At 31.5% G+C, this 16588-nt stretch overlaps 1 long non-coding RNA gene across 1 annotated transcript; it reads right to left on the bottom strand.

Moving 5' to 3' along the window:
* Positions 1 to 625: 625 nt before the first annotated feature.
* On the bottom strand, positions 626 to 5957 carry LOC139486231 (uncharacterized). Its single transcript, XR_011655520.1, has 3 exons — positions 5851 to 5957; positions 2140 to 2238; positions 626 to 725 (listed from the first exon to the last, which is right to left on the bottom strand). It is a non-coding gene; the product is annotated as an uncharacterized lncRNA (long non-coding RNA).
* Between the last annotated feature and the right edge of the window lie 10631 nt (positions 5958 to 16588).

Raw genomic sequence — 16588 nt, 5'->3', positions numbered from 1 at the left:
ATAAACTAGATACCCGGGTGATGACTGTGACAAGTTTGTTAAATTTGGCCCGGTAGTTTCAGATGGAAAATTTTTGTAAAAGAAAATGACGGACGACGAACAACTGAGGACGGACGACGGACGCGAAGTGATGAGAAACGCTCAATAGGCCCTTTGGACCAGGTGAGCTTTAAAGGAGAATTGCATCAACACTGAAAAAATCAAACATCAATCAACTGAACAAGTAAAAAAACAAAAGAGGGAAAGTCTATAGAATCTAAAAAAAAATATAACGCCAGCAACGACCGAAACTACTAAAACTTAACTATTCCAAAAAGAAGTTCACAAAAATTGACTAAAAAAAACGGTAACCGTAATTGGAACAAGTTAAAAGAACTGTTCAAAAAAATGAAATTCATCAACAAAGACAAAATAAACAATATAAAAAATCAACAGAATAAGTGAAATGTAACTGTTAAAATTGGCAATACATGTATTCTTCTTTTCTATCAAAGGTTTTAATTGAATACTCAGTTTCTGAATAATATCATATGTTACAGTGAAAATGAAAGTATACTATATTTGCCTCCTTCATGGATAAGATATATTTTTCTTGGAAACTTGCTAGGACATAACTTAATACACACGTCTGTATTTTTTATGTTTGGATCTGCTGCATGGTCTAGCAGAATAGTAACTACTTCCTTGTGTCCATTACTCGATGACAAATGTAGGGCAGTAGAACCCTGCAGTGATGATATCATTTGATTTTTTAAAATATTACATTTTAGTGATAAGTTATTTTAATTTAATTTTTGATGCATAATTGACAATAATGCATAATTGCATTATTAATTGTGAAAGTGTATCTTTATTACTGGATTAATTTATATTGACATCACTTAAGTTTATTGAAAGGCTAGTTCATTTTATTGCAGTTTGACATCAGATTATACATCAATACAGGAAAGGCAAAAGTTTAAATCCCAAAGTTAACTATGCGATGCCTTACAGAACTTAAGATTGTACTAACACCTTCATCCTGCTATTGATTTTTCCAAAATATAGGGAAAGGGTAATTTTCTGTGACACTTGTGCACAACGATAATCCAAGATACATCTTCTTCGGACTCTTGATTTGATGTTATATATTTCTAAAGTCACAGTCGGTAATATAATATTCGGGGAAAATTCTAAGTTGGTGGCCTACCTACTAATTGATATACACCAAGGAACCACAGTGACCAAGTGGTGTAAGTATTTCAACTTTTGTATTATTAAACTGTCAACATTCAGTTTGTGAGTTGTAGTCACGCACGTGGAAGGTGCACTCGACTCCAATCTTAATTGACTAGGATTGTGAGTTTACCCACCGATGGTAAATTTACCTTAAACGTCCTGTACCAAGTAAGGAATATGGATATTGTTATATAATAGTTCGTTTTACATACTAATGATGTGTTTCTGTTGTGTCGTAGTTCTCCTCTTATATTTGATGTGTTTCCTTCAGTTTTAGTTTGTTACCCGGATTTCTTTTTTTTTCCAATCGATTTATGAATTTCGAATAGCGGTATACTAATGTTGCCTTTATTTGTTTTATTGTTGTGCTATTTGCGGCATAACGTTACAAATCACATTAGATTAAAAAGCTGCACATCATAGAAAAAAGTAAAAATCCCGAAATTCTCCAGATGCCGTCTCATAAAAAGATAACATTTAGCATGTTTAGTATACAGCTCCATGCTAATTGTTGTTAATCATTCTCTACATGTTGTAAAAACGTTTAAACATTTAATGATAATTGTTTTTAAGTGTTAAGTCGATACCGCAATATACAATTATACATTTTGTCATTTTGGTCATAAAGTTGTTAGTTAATATGAAAGATATTAAATAAGACATCCCTATTTAGTTGTAAATATTACGGAATTTGATGCGACTGTCGTATAAGTGAGAGGTTTAGCGCTAAAAAACTAGGTTCAATCCACGATTTTCTACATCTTAAAATGCCTGTACAAAGTCAGAAATATGACAGTTGTTGTCCATTCATTTGATGTATTTTGTCATTTGATTTTGCCATTTGATTAGGTACTTTGCGATTGAATTTTCCTGAATTTAGTATTTTTGTGATTTTCCTTTTTTCCTTTACTTGTTACTCACGTGTACATTTGTTGCATTAAGATCTGCAGCATTATCAAGTAGAATAGAAACTACTTCCTTTTGACCATTTGCAGCAGACATATGTAATGGTGTATTGCCCTATAATGGCAATGAACATACAAATTGACATTAAAATATTCTTTTATGATATATTAATTTGATTTTATTTTTGAACCATGTTCATGAAAGTGTATTATTCTTAATGGATCCTGAGACAATATACTACAGAAGGATTTTTATTAAATCATTTTTTTTAAAAAGCACACATTTTATCTCTAATGGCATTATAGGGCAAGCGACATGGTAAAATATCAGCACGTGAAAGATAATAGTGAACATCCTGGAATTCCGTCAGGGTACACCTTACACAAAATAACGTTAATTAGACATATCCATGCGGATTGTTCATGTTGCTTTAATTGTTCTTTTTATGTTGTTTAAGCGGATAAACAAACAATGTTACTCTTTGCTTTGGTATTATTTTAACTTAATCCAAAAATATACATTATAGTTTACAGCCATATAGATTGCTGTTAATGTGAACGTTTACAGTCAGACCCTGCAAACCCTTATTTACAAACCCTGCAGTAAATATTTAGGTATATTTACTGGTAACATTCCCAAGTTATGTCTCTATGGGAACCAGTATGTAAACAAATTTAATTTTCTATGAATATTCTAGATCTCCCCAAAAGAGGCGTGGTTTAAGAAACAACTGTATTTACAAAGTGCAACCTATACAAACATTTATTCCAACAGAAAACTCTCTTCAATTAGTTTTCTTACATAAACACTGATTTATCAGAAATGTAGCCTTAAAGAAATCACTGTGTATACTCGAAGTTTTTTTTTATTGATCATTTTATACCCCCTCCCCTGTTTCAATTTTTAAAAGAATTTGAAAACAAGATTTTATTTATTGCCAGCTTGACCTATTTGCATATTTTCTGATATGAATCTGCTAACAACTGTTTTGATAACATATTGAAAGCATATCAGAATACTATAAATGTTATGTTTAGCAGTCAATCATTACAACATTCGAGATTGTATTATAGTATCCAATCCTGCCTCTGTCTCCAGTCCACATCATACTGTATGCATATTTGTCAATTAAAGTTCACATTTTCTACCTCAAATGGTCGATTTAAAATTCTTGACACAACAGTATCATCTGTAACCATTTATCTTACACAATTTACCTGATAAATATACTAGAAGTGTTCAAACAAAGCCATATTTTCAATAGTTGTATATATGCAGATACCAGTCTGAGATATTAATTCACTTAAAATGTTTTACAGATGACTACTAACATCTGATTTTTGCATAACTTCAAAGCATTGTTACTGTTTTCTATATCAAGAACTTAAAAATCATAAATTCATAGCAAGTTAAATTATATGTTTTATGAACCATTGGTACATGTGGTAGGCAAATTCTATGTGTTTTGCCCCTGGGGCCTCAACTTTCCGAAATTATTCTGTTGTTTCTACCAATTTGGAATATTAAGTACATATTCAGGATAGAACTTACTATTGTAAGTTTGTTGAGATATTTTTGTATTTATAGCTTGTATTTTTTTATGCCGTGGTGGCAAAAAAAGCAGATTTAGGTGTTACGGCTTACTTTTGGGTTATCGACAGGACACAAACACCCCTTAAATAAAATTCAGGGAGTATCTGTGAATTTATGCTGAGTCATCATATCTAAGGTCCAGGATTCTATCAATCTTCATGAAATATTTATAAAACTTTATATTTGATTTAGTTTCTTTAAAATCTGTGAGATAAAGCAAATTTGCTAAAATTCTGAATGTTCTCTTTTTTTCACACTATTTAGGTTGCATTTTACATACAGGACTGTGGAAATATTCTAGATCTCCCAAAAAGAGGCATGGTTTGAGAAACAGCTGTATTTACAAAGTGCAACCTTAAGCAAAGCGATTTTGTCATTTTGAAGAAAAAAAACGAACTCCTAGGCAAATTAAACTAGAGGCTCCAATGAGCCTGTGTCGCTCACCTGATATTTCTATTTACAATTGATTCACGGAATAATGCAGCTTTTACACGTTTGCTTTAGTTTCAAAAACTGCATTTCCCCCCTATGTTCTATTTTTAGCTATTTCTGTCATTTTGATTGATAGGCAGGGTCATTGGACACATTTTTAACTAGATATCCTAATCCTGATTGTGGCATCAGGAACAGATTTTTTTAAAAAGATTACAAAAATTTACGAAAAAAGTTAAATTTATGTATACAGTGCTATAACTCCTTTTGTGGTCAATTGACCATTTTGGTCACGTTGACTTATTCTACATCTTACTTTGATGAACATTATTGTTGTTCACAGTTTATATTTATCTATAATAATATTCAAGATAAAACCAAAAACTGCAGTTTCCTTACTTTTACTAATTCAAGCAGAAAAACAACAACAGCTTGTCTGATTCGTCTGAAATTTTCAGGACGGATAGATTTTCACCTGTGCTAAACACTTTTTATCAAATGGCAAATTTGCTCTAAATGCTTTAGTTTCAGAGATATAAGCCAAATAATTCATTTTACCTATATGTTCTATTTTTAGCCATGTCGGTCATCTTGATTGGCATGAGGGGTGGGTCATTAGACACATTTTGTATACTAGATACATTAATATTGATTGTAACCAAGTGTGGTTAGATTTTTCTCAGTAGTTTCAGAGTTTTATAATATAATCAAAATGTACAAAGTCTTATTAAAAATTTACTACAAAGGACAATAACTCCTTACGAGGTCAAGTGACCATTTCGGCCATGTTGAGTTATTTGTAGATCTTACTTTGTTCAACAGTTCTGCTCTTTTCATTTAATGTCTATCTATAATAATATTCAAGATAATAACCAAAAACTGCAAAATTTCCTATTTGTCTGAAAATTGTAGGGCAGATATACCATGAACTAATAAACAATTTTACATAGTCAGATTTGCTCTACATGCTCTGGTTTCATAGATATAAGCCAACAAACTAATTTTACCACTATGTTCTATTTTTAACTATGGTGGACATCTTGGTTGGCACGAAGGATAATCGGACAGATTTTATAAACTAGATACCCGGGTGATGACTGTGACAAGTTTGTTAAATTTGGCCCGGTAGTTTCAGATGGAAGATTTTTATAAAAGAAAATGACGGACGACGAACAACTGAGGACGGACGACGGACGCGGAGTGATGAGAAACGCTCAATAGGCCCTTTGGACCAGGTGAGCTTTAAAGGAGAATTGCATCAACACTGAAAAAATCCAACATCAATCAACTGAACAAGTAAAAAAACGAAAGAGGGAAAGTCTATAGAATCTAAAAAAAATATAACGCCAGCAACGACCGAAACTACTAAAACTTAACTATTCCAAAAAGAAGTTCACAAAAATTGACTAAAAAAAAACGGTAACCGTAATTGGAACAACTTAAAAGAACTGTTCAAAAAAAGGAAATTCATCAACAAAGACAAAATAAACGATATAAAAAATAAAACAAAATAAGTGAAATGTAACTGTTAAAATTGGCAATACATGTATTCTTCTTTTCTATCAAAGGTTTTAATTGAATACTCAGTTTCTGAATAATATCATATGTTACAGTGAAAATGAAAGTAAACTATATTTGCCTCCTTCATGGATAAGATATATTTTTCTTGAGGAACTTGCTAGGACATAACTTAATACTCACGTCTGTATTTTTTATGTTTGGATCTGCTGCATGGTCTAGCAGAATAGTAACTACTTCCTTGTGTCCATTACTCGATGACAAATGTAGGGCAGTATAACCCTGCAGTGATGATATCATTTGATTTTTCAAAATATTACATTTTAGAAATAAGTTATTTTAATTTATTTTTGATGCATAATTGTGAAAGTGTATCTTTATTACTGGATTAATTTATATTGACATCATTTAAGTTTATTTAAAGGCTAGTTCATTTTATTGCAGTTTGACATCAGATTATACATCAATACAGGAAATGCAAAAGTTTAAATCCCAAAGTTAACTATGCGATGCCTTACAGAACTTAAGATTGTACTAACACCTTCATCCTGCTATTGATTTTTCCAAAATATAAAGAAAGGGTAATTTTCTGTGACACTTGTGCACAACGATAATCCAAGATACATCTTCTTCGGACTCTTGATTTGATGTTATATATTTCTAAAGTCACAGTCGGTAATATAATATTCGGGGAAAATTCTAAGTTGGTGGCCAACTTCTAATTGATATACACCAAGGAACCGCAGTGACCAAGTGGTGTAAGTATTTCAACTTTTGTATTAATAAACTGTCAACATTGAGTTTGTGAGTTGTAGTCACGAACATTGAGTTTGTGAGTTGTAGTCACGCACGTGGAAGGTGCACTCGACTCCAATCTTAATTGACTAGGATTGTGAGTTTACCCACCGATGGTAAATTTACCTTAAACGTCCTGTACCAAGTAAGGAATATGGATATTGTTATATAATAGTTCGTTTTACATACTAATGATGTGTTTCTGTTGTGTCATAGTTCTCCTCTTATATTTGATGTGTTTCCTTCAGTTTTAGTTTGTTACCCGGATTTCTTTTTTTTTCCAATCGATTTATGAATTTCGAATAGCGGTATACTAATGTTGCCTTTATTTGTTTTATTGTTGTGCTATTTGCGGCATAACGTTACAAATCACATTAGATTAAAAAGCTGCACATCATAGAAAAAAGTAAAAATCCCGAAATTCTCCAGATGCCGTCTCATAAAAAGATAACATTTAGTATGTTTAGTATACAGCTCCATGCTAATTGTTGTTAATCATTCTCTACATGTTGTAAAAACGTTTAAACATTTAATGATAATTGTTTTTAAGTGTTAAGTCGATACCGCAATATACAATTATATATTTTGTAATTTTGGTCATAAAGTTGTTAGTTAATATGAAAGATATTAAATAAGACATCCCTATTTAAATGTAAATATTACGGAATTTGATGCGACTGTCGTATAAGTGAGAGGTTTAGCGCTAAAAAACTAGGTTCAATCCACGATTTTCTACATCTTAAAATGCCTGTACAAAGTCAGAAATATGACAGTTGTTGTCCATTCGTTTGATGTATTTTGTCATTTAATTTTGCCATTTGATTAGGTACTTTGCGATTGAATTTTCCTGAATTTAGTATTTTTGTGATTTTCCTTTTTTCCTTTACTTATTACTCACGTCTACATTTGTTGCATTAAGATCTGCAGCATTATCAAGTAGAATAGAAACTACTTCCTTTTGACCATTTGCAGCAGACATATGTGATGGTGTATTGCCCTATAATGGCAATGAACATACAAATTGACATTAAAATAATTTGAAAACAAGATTTTTATTATTGCCAGCTTGCCCTATTTGCATATTTTCTGATATGAAATGTTTAGAACCTGTTTAAAACTGTTTCGATAACATATTGATAGCATCAGAATACTATAAATGTAATGTTTAGCAGTCAATCATTACAACATTCGAGATTGTTTTAAAGTATCCAATCCTGCCTCTGTCTCCAGTCCATATCTTACTGTATGCATATTTGTCAATTAAAGTTCACATTTTCTACCTCAAATGGTCAATTTAGAATTCTTGACACAACAGTATCATCTGTAACCATATATCTGACACAATGTACCTGATAAATATACTAGAAGTGTTCAAACAAAGCCATATTTTCAATAGTTGTATGTATGCAGATACCAGTCTGAGATATTAATTCACTTATAATGTTTTAAAGATGACTACTGACATCTGATTTTTGCATAACTTCAAAGCATTGTTACTGTTTTCTATATCAAGAACTTAAAACTCATAAAATCATAGCAAGTTAAATTATTTGTTTTATGATCCAGTGGTAGACAATTTTCTATGTTTTTTGCCCCTGGGGCATCAGCTTTCCTAAATTATTCTGTTGTTTCTACCAATTTGTAATATTAAGTACATATTCAGGATAAAACTTACTATTGTAAGTTTTGTTAAGATATTTTTGTATTTATAGCTTGTATTTTGTATGCCGTGGTGACAAAAGAGCAGATTTAGGTGTTACGGCTTACTCTTGGGTTATCGACAGGACACAAACACCCCAAAAATAAAATCCAGGAAGGATCGATGAGTTTCAATGAGTGCGAAGAGTAAATATAAGCACTACTTAACAATTTAACTTACATATATGGAAATATTATGAATTAATTTTTTATTCCGGACTTTAAGTAACCTATGCATACTGTAAACTGTGAATTTATGCTGAGTGATCATATGTAAGGTTCAGGATTCTATCAATTTTCATGAAATATTTATAAAACTTTATATTTAGTTTAATTTCTTTAAAATCTGTGAGAGAAAGCAAATTTGGTTTAATTCTGAATGTTCTCTTTTTTTCACCCTATATAGGTTGCATTTAACATACAGGACTGTGGAAATATTCTAGATCTCCCAAAAAGAGGCATGGTTTGAGAAACAGCTGTATCTACAAATAGTGAGAGATATTAGCAAGCAAAATCGAGGGAATTGTGTAAATGATGATACAAGCATGAAAATTACCACAAAGCATCATTATTATATACTTTTTAAGAATTAACTGCTGGCCATTAAAAAAAAAAAAAGATTTTTTCAAGATGGCCACGGCCATTTTCTAAAATAGCTGTTTTCTTTAGTTTGAAAATACTGATTTTTCTGGAAAACTTTTCTTTGAACTTCTTTTTAGTAAAAACTAATTACCAGGCTTGGTGGATACATTCCTTATATTACATATTTATTAAAAATAAATATTTGACATATGCAATATTTGTGCATGCGTTAAAATGTAACAAAATTCTTTCAAAAACATGTGAACTATTTACCATATATTTAGTGTTTTTGGATTTCTAATAATATTATGAATTGGTTTAATAACATTTTTCAAGATTATAATACACATGTGTTCAACACTTTTGCGCATGTGCAAACTATTTATAGGCATCAAGAGCAATTTGTATGCACTACCAGGCAATTCTCAGGTATACGATGGTTAAGGCGAAAATGTGGTTAATCCCGGAAAAAGATCAATTGTAACTGCAGATCAGCCACTTTTTGAAATTCAGTGGGAATGGCCTGATCTGTACGGAAAAGATAAGTATATCGTCATGTTTGGTGAATTGCACATTAAAAGGACTTGTTATAAAACTATGGGTGATATATTTCGTGATAGGGAATGAACATGTTGTCTTACTGAAGCCAATATTGCAACACCAAGAACGGCAGATTCTTTTTATGTATGTTCAAATGTATCTATAACTAGACAGGCCCATCAGACAACCGCAATTAGTTTGCTTGAATTGTTAATTTCTGATTATGAAAGCTAAACTCCGAATATATAATTATGTCATGACTCTGTGGCGTTCAGAGATTTAAAAGACTGGTGTAAGGAAATAGACTCATCTCGACCACTGTTTAATTCCTGGCGTTCAATTATAAATTAAGAACTTCTTTTGATTTTGGTATTATGCTAATTTCATGAGTGAGATTCGTACTTTTCAAACAGTCCATATAAAGCATGATAGCATATTATTGTTTTAGGTATTGATCGTGTGAATTATGCTCGATCGTTAGCGACCCGTCTCCGAGATATGACTTTCCTTTCCGAACATCACCCACGGGTGGCGATGGAATTTGAAAATGATAATTTCACTGTACGTAAGACCAGCAAATTTCTTTCTTATTTCACAATTGATCAGGCACAAAAACAGAATAATGCAATTGTGAAGGGCGATGTTGGTGCCATAGGATTAACCAAAGATCACTTTTAGACAAATGGATGGTAGCTGTACCAGGAGTCAGTATACTAGAATATGAATTTGATAGATCTAGTGGTTTTGGTCATTCTACAACAGACGAACGACATAATGAAGACTCTACAAAAACACAAAAAGATTTCTTTAAACAGCTTTTAAGGATTTGTAAAGTGATGAACGAGTCTGGAAATTCATTTCTAGAAGAGTCGTCAGATTTGTAAAAAAAACAAGATACTCCATTTAGGAAATTGTTGATTCGGAAACAGGTAAGATATGTAAATAAACTCTAAGATATTGGTCCAAACAATACAAAGATCTTTTGAAGTAAATGCAAAACGTCTTTGTCAAAAACAAAGATAGAGAACCTTTAAAGTGATCGCGATATCTTTTCTAGATTTTTCATTTCTTGTCACGGTAGAAAGTTTTACTTGGAATATTTCTTTATCCATAAAAACTAAACTGCTCCTCCGTCTTTATCTCAGGATGTCACTTATAATAGTAATAGTGGTATTAAATCGCTGCAAATGGGTTTACTTGAAACATTCTGCGATTTGCTGATCCACATTCGGACGCATTTATCGTTGGTGGGGTAGCAATGGTTAATTCCAGGTCACAAAGTTGAGGCAAAAATATTTGATGATTATACTAATGATGTCATACTGCCTTATATAAAATCTTGCATCGATAAATTTTCAAAAGTAGACATTGTATTTGATGTTTACTAAAGGTTCTTGTGGCAGATGGAAAGGTGTTGGTTCTGGTAGAACACAAAGGGTTTGTAGTAGTTTGTCTGTGAAGATGACAACGAAACGAAATTGTTTAAGTTTCTTGCTGACAAAATTACTTCTTGAGAGACTAATACAAATGTGTATGTTACTCATGATAAAAATAATCTTTGCAATTTCAATAAAGATACTTCCTATCTATCCCCTTGTAATAATGAAGAAGCAGATACACGAATGTTTGTCCATGTTCGGCATGATTATAAAAAGTGTTGTAAAATGTATTTTTCGGTAGTACTGACACAGATGTAATAGTATCAATAATTGTAGCAATCGGAAAACTAGGTAGAACAAATTGTGGATAGGTTATGTAAGAAATAACGACGTTTGATGGCTTCCTGTACGTGACATATTAAATGCGTTTGGTCCTTGTGTAGCTGCTCCTACTTTCGACCATGCATTCAGTGAATGCGGCACTTTGTCGAATTGTCGTGAGGAAGGGAAGAGGTCAGTTTGGCTAACAATGGAAGTTTTCCAGATGTAAAGGACGTTTTTTTTTTTTGGTTTAAGTATGAAGCGAGGCACGATGTGAATTGTTTGCCAGAAGGCAGCGGCATTGTGATGCAGTTCCGCCTACAAAAGGTTGTTTTCCAGAGCACATCAAAAGAGAAGTATATCAAGGAGGAGTTGTTTGGGCTCAGCCTGATTCATGTATTCGACAGGTACATGTACCAAGTCATAAAAATTGGGATTGGATGAAAGAAAGAATCAATGACATTTGGAAACCAAAATGGACTTCTTTGACTGCCGTTGCATCCTCGTGTCAGGAAATTTTAAAATGCGGAGGCATAAATCCAACTGTGTTGGTAACTGTAGATGCTACCGTTCTGGCCTTCCTTGTACGGGTTGTTGTATATGCAACTATCAGATAATTATAAGATAAACAACTTGTCTTTCTAACCAAACTAGGCATTTAAACTTAACAAAGAGTGTTATCACTTGTTAAGTTGATTGAAATTATAAAAATATTTTCTATGTATTTGTCGCCATTTTTTAACCGGAAGTCACTATTTTTTCATTTATATGTTGTTTTGTCGTACTTGGAACTGTTTTAACGTTTTATCATAACTTACATTGGATTATACCTATAACACATGAATTTTTGACTTTTTTGCCGGCATTTTGAAACCGGATGTCACCTTTAGTTTCATTAATGTGTTGTCTAGTCGTAATTTAGGAACTTTCATTTACTTTTTTATCAAATCAAACATTGGATTTTACATATAACACAGCTTTCAAAGGATTAACGAATTATTGCCAATTTGTAATGACGCCATTTCCGAAATGTGTGGTGGCCATTTTGAAAAAATGATTTTTTTTCTGGCCAGCAGCGGATTTTTTTTAAGTGTCATTTAGTCAACCTTTATACCAAATTTCATACTTGTATCACGATTTGCACAATTATGTCCATAATATCTTTCACTACTCGGTTTGAGACGCCATTCAAAAATTACGTTTAGAAGGCAGTAAAGATGAAGGTAACTGCGTTTGCCTCATGTGTGTATAAGAAATAATAATCTTTAGGAACAGATATTACATATAATAAAAAACATACTTTTCTTTTCTCATTACTCACATGTACGTTTTTTGCGTTTATATCTGCAGCTTTGTGAAGTAGCATAGAAAGTAGTTCCTTGTGACCATTCTCAGCAGATAAATGTAATGGTGTATTGCCCTATATAGTAATGATAAAATTGACAGTTAAATTTATTTTGTTTTCAGAGATAATCTTCAAAGCATTTTCATGCATATGTGTTTTTTATTGGGTACGTTCTAACATGTTTAATTCAAGATGGTAAGCATGACTAAAAGGAGTTTACTCTGTAAAAATCATTAAATGTGTGCCTCGTCAACGTTTTATTCATTCGAGTTTAAATTATCTTCTTCTACATAAGACTCATTTCTGACGCTCAAATCAAAATAGTAATAAAGTACAAATTTACAAGTCTCACGTGATATAAAAAAACTTGATAGCTTTTGTATCGGGATAACATAACTTTGATATTAATACATGTGACTATTTCCCATTTAAAAAGAGATGTGATGGTTTGCCTATTTGAAAATAGTATACATTTTTGATAGGATTATATCCACGAAAATATTTTTTGTTGATATTGATACTTTTCATTGTTAAAGCCTTTGATCTAAATTTTCAATATTTGAGTCAAGGTCCAACTACCGGCGACCGAATTTTTGATTTTTGAATATTCCTCTGTGTAAATAAAATGAGGTGTTATCGCGGTGAAAACGGTAGTAAAATACAACAACACAACACAATCTACATATAACATAGGATACGCTTTGAAATGCCAAATATCTAAACAAAAAATGAGAAAAATCATCAAATTGGGTTATTGTTTTGTGCTGTACCACCATTGTCTCATCTTAGTGAAGGTGACTAATTGTTGAAAAACATATATGTTTTTCTCTTCTTATTCAAGAATATGCCTGTCCTAAATCGGATTCTATAGTTCAGTAGTTGGCGTTGGTTGATTGTGTTGTCATAAATCATGCCGTTGGTTTTCTTGTCTCAATTGTTTTCCATGTAATCATGTCGGAGTTTGTACGAGTTTTTTTTTATTGTACGATGATCTTTAGCTTATATCTACGCCATTCATTTCTACTGGTTAGTTGTCTAATTGGCTTTCATACCACATCTTCGCATCTTTAAAAATCGATAAAGTACGTGGTTTTAACTCTAAAATCATTGCAGAATAAATGTTTTAAGACAAAATTTTACAAAATTACTTACGACATCATAGAAAAAATATGCAGAAGATACCACGAGACAATGAAAAAAAAATCATCATTTAAAGGCAATTGATATCATGACAAAAAAGAAACGGATTAACAACGCTCTCAGAGGAATTTTGTGTTGTTCCATCTAGTGATATTTAACATTTACAGTTATAAACAATAATAGCAAAAAAATCAAAAATAATGTCCATTCCTTCATTTGAATGAAAATGTACACTTTTAGATGGAATTTTGTTGGAGAATACTAATTAATGTGTATGTAAATACTAACTTTTTTGTCAACATGATTTAACAAGTCTATCTCTTTGTCAAGCAGTGCAGAAACTATTTCTGTTAGTCCATTTTCAGCTGCCTTAAGAATGACTGTTCTATCCTACAAAATTTTCCATGTTATAAAATTTAAATAAATAGTTTTTGAAATACAAAATTATACCACCAAAAAGTTGGTCAAATTCGAGGAAAAAAATTAAGACTATAGACAATATGATATAATATGGGACGTTTATTGTTTAGATACAAAAAAAATCTCTCTTCAGCACTGTAAGAATAAATAGTCTGTTACATACCATATATATATTTATATAGTGTTACTTCTTAAATGATACAAGCAAATCAGCCCTTATACTGATAAATCAGCATACTGCAGTACTGGTGACGTTGTCCTGACGATATAAATCCGGAATCCATATTGGTTTTCTGACATGGCCAATACAGGCCAATACGGAAAGCCGTATTGCCCCCCTCCCCCCGTATAAACCCATGTGCTAATACGAGTCGTTAACGTCCGGCTTAAATTTATTACGGCTTAGGTCTTAACAGTTAACTGTTGATATGTATCGTTATACATTATATAAGAACACACCCGTGATATCGCGGGTCCGTGACTGAATTAAAGTATATAACTATGCGCAAGCCTTATTTTAGTATTAGTATTGTCATCTGATAAAGTCATGCCGATTATGAGATTTACAGTTTCTTTTGCTTTCAAATCTTTCTGTTTGAACCTGTCGAACTGGAACTTATCAATTATTGGTAATATTAATTATTTGGAAAACAAAAGGTCCTGGAATGAAGTATTTTTTAATCAACAGCATTGTCCTATATTAGTTATAAATAATTGAATTCTTTGATTCGCTGTTTAACGTCATGCCCGCTAACAAATTGAAAACTGTACCTATACGCCTTATTTTTTAGTCCAGATTTTTAGTATTCTTATTGTTATCTTCGAAAGTCTTACTGATTAAAACACTACAATAGACCTGTAACAATTTGACAATTTAGTAGTGTCAACCCTGTGATTATGACCCGTGTATATAGCATATTAATCCTGAATAAGCATATTAATTCTGAATACACCGTTTGTTGGTGCGCCTATCAGATGCGAACGTACAGATAAGGTAATAGGTAACAGGTGAATATACTATTGGTATCGGTATCGGACTCGACCCGGAACTTCTTAATTATTGGCTATATTAATTACGTGGAAAACAAAAGGGCCTGGAGTGGTGTAATTTTTAATCTACACCTTTGTACTATATTAGTTATATATAAAGTTGAATTCTTTGATCCGTCGTTTTTACGTGATGACCTCTGACAAATTGGACCTCGTAATTTTAGTATTATAGATACATTTATATTCTGAATTTAATATCATGAAAAAGTTTACATTATATTCAGTCTTTTTGAGTACGACTTCCGATTAATTTACTATTTCATTTCCTTTGATCGATCATCAGCACACAGACGATTCTAGAGCAAGAATAGTTAAACTGTCTGATTTATTTTTCCAGATACTTTATTTTAGCTAGATACAATTAAGTGTAAAAACATAAAATTAAGTACTTGGAAGAACAATCAGAAATTACATCTGTTGACAAAAAATCCATCTTGATTTGAATAAGCAAGTTCAGATATGAATTTCTGTACCTTCTTCTACTTTAAGATAAGTTGCTTCGTTTAATTGAAGAATTAAATTTATTTAATAAAAGTGGTATGAACTTGCTGTTTTTGTATTTGCTCTGTTGTAGATTCTCAATCAGCTTTATTGGTCCTCGACTATTTGAGTCTCGGGCCCAATTCAGCTGACCTCGAATCTATATAAAAGATCCAATACAGAAACAGCCAGTTAATGACATTATGACATATACTCCTGGATAGAATCTATGAGAATATGTTACATGTAAGAACTGTGCAAAAGATTGAATCGTTATTGTGAATTCTAGCAGGCAATATTGAAATTTGCCCAAATTATATTTCGACTATGTCTGTAACTATTATAAAAAATAATTATATTCTTTTAAAAAACAATTAAGATATTTTGAAAACTAAGTAATCCGTTTATTCTATTGAAAATTGTAACAATTGTAATATTATATGTTGTTTACATTTCTAATACACATTTTGTATATCATCATTATGCGTATTATGCTAAACGTCAAAAACAAGAACTCATAAAGCCAATAAACCAAACCATTGGAATACTAACAATAAAAGAACGAACAATATTTAATCAATATAAAATGAAACATTGATGTCTTACAATATCTCAGAAAATTAGAATGGAATTTAAAACAAATTAATAGATAAATTACACAGTTAAAGATAGATAGAGATGTCCAAATCATTCAGTCCAAACAGCATAACAGTCCCCAAATGCTCTACAACTTTGTACTTTATTTGGTCTTTTAAAAAATTTATTCGAGCGTCACTGATGAGTCTTTTGTGGATAAAATGGTGTAAGGCACAAATATAAAATTCCGATCCCGATATTCATATTGAGGTTATTTTTTTACATAATCCAGAGATTTAAGAACTGATCTTAAATGATTTGTGTAAACATAATTATCAAGAAGAACAGTCGTATTTAACTACTGTATTCAGTAGAAAAGTAGCAATTTAAAACCTTAAAACAATCATTGAAGACTGAACATTCTTAAATTTTAAATAATTTCAAATCTTTTCTTTTTTATCTGTAAATATTCAAATTGTTAAATAATCTATGTCTTTAGATATTTTTGTAGGTACACTATTTAATTGATTTCAAACACTTTTAATTTCATTCAAATTAAAACTATTCTCAGCGAGGCCAAATAAATAAAATAATA

The sequence above is a fragment of the Mytilus edulis genome, chromosome 8 (genome assembly GCF_963676685.1).
Source record: "Mytilus edulis chromosome 8, xbMytEdul2.2, whole genome shotgun sequence".
NCBI lineage: Eukaryota > Metazoa > Mollusca > Bivalvia > Mytilida > Mytilidae > Mytilus > Mytilus edulis.
This window is presented reverse-complemented; position numbering and strand designations above follow the sequence as displayed.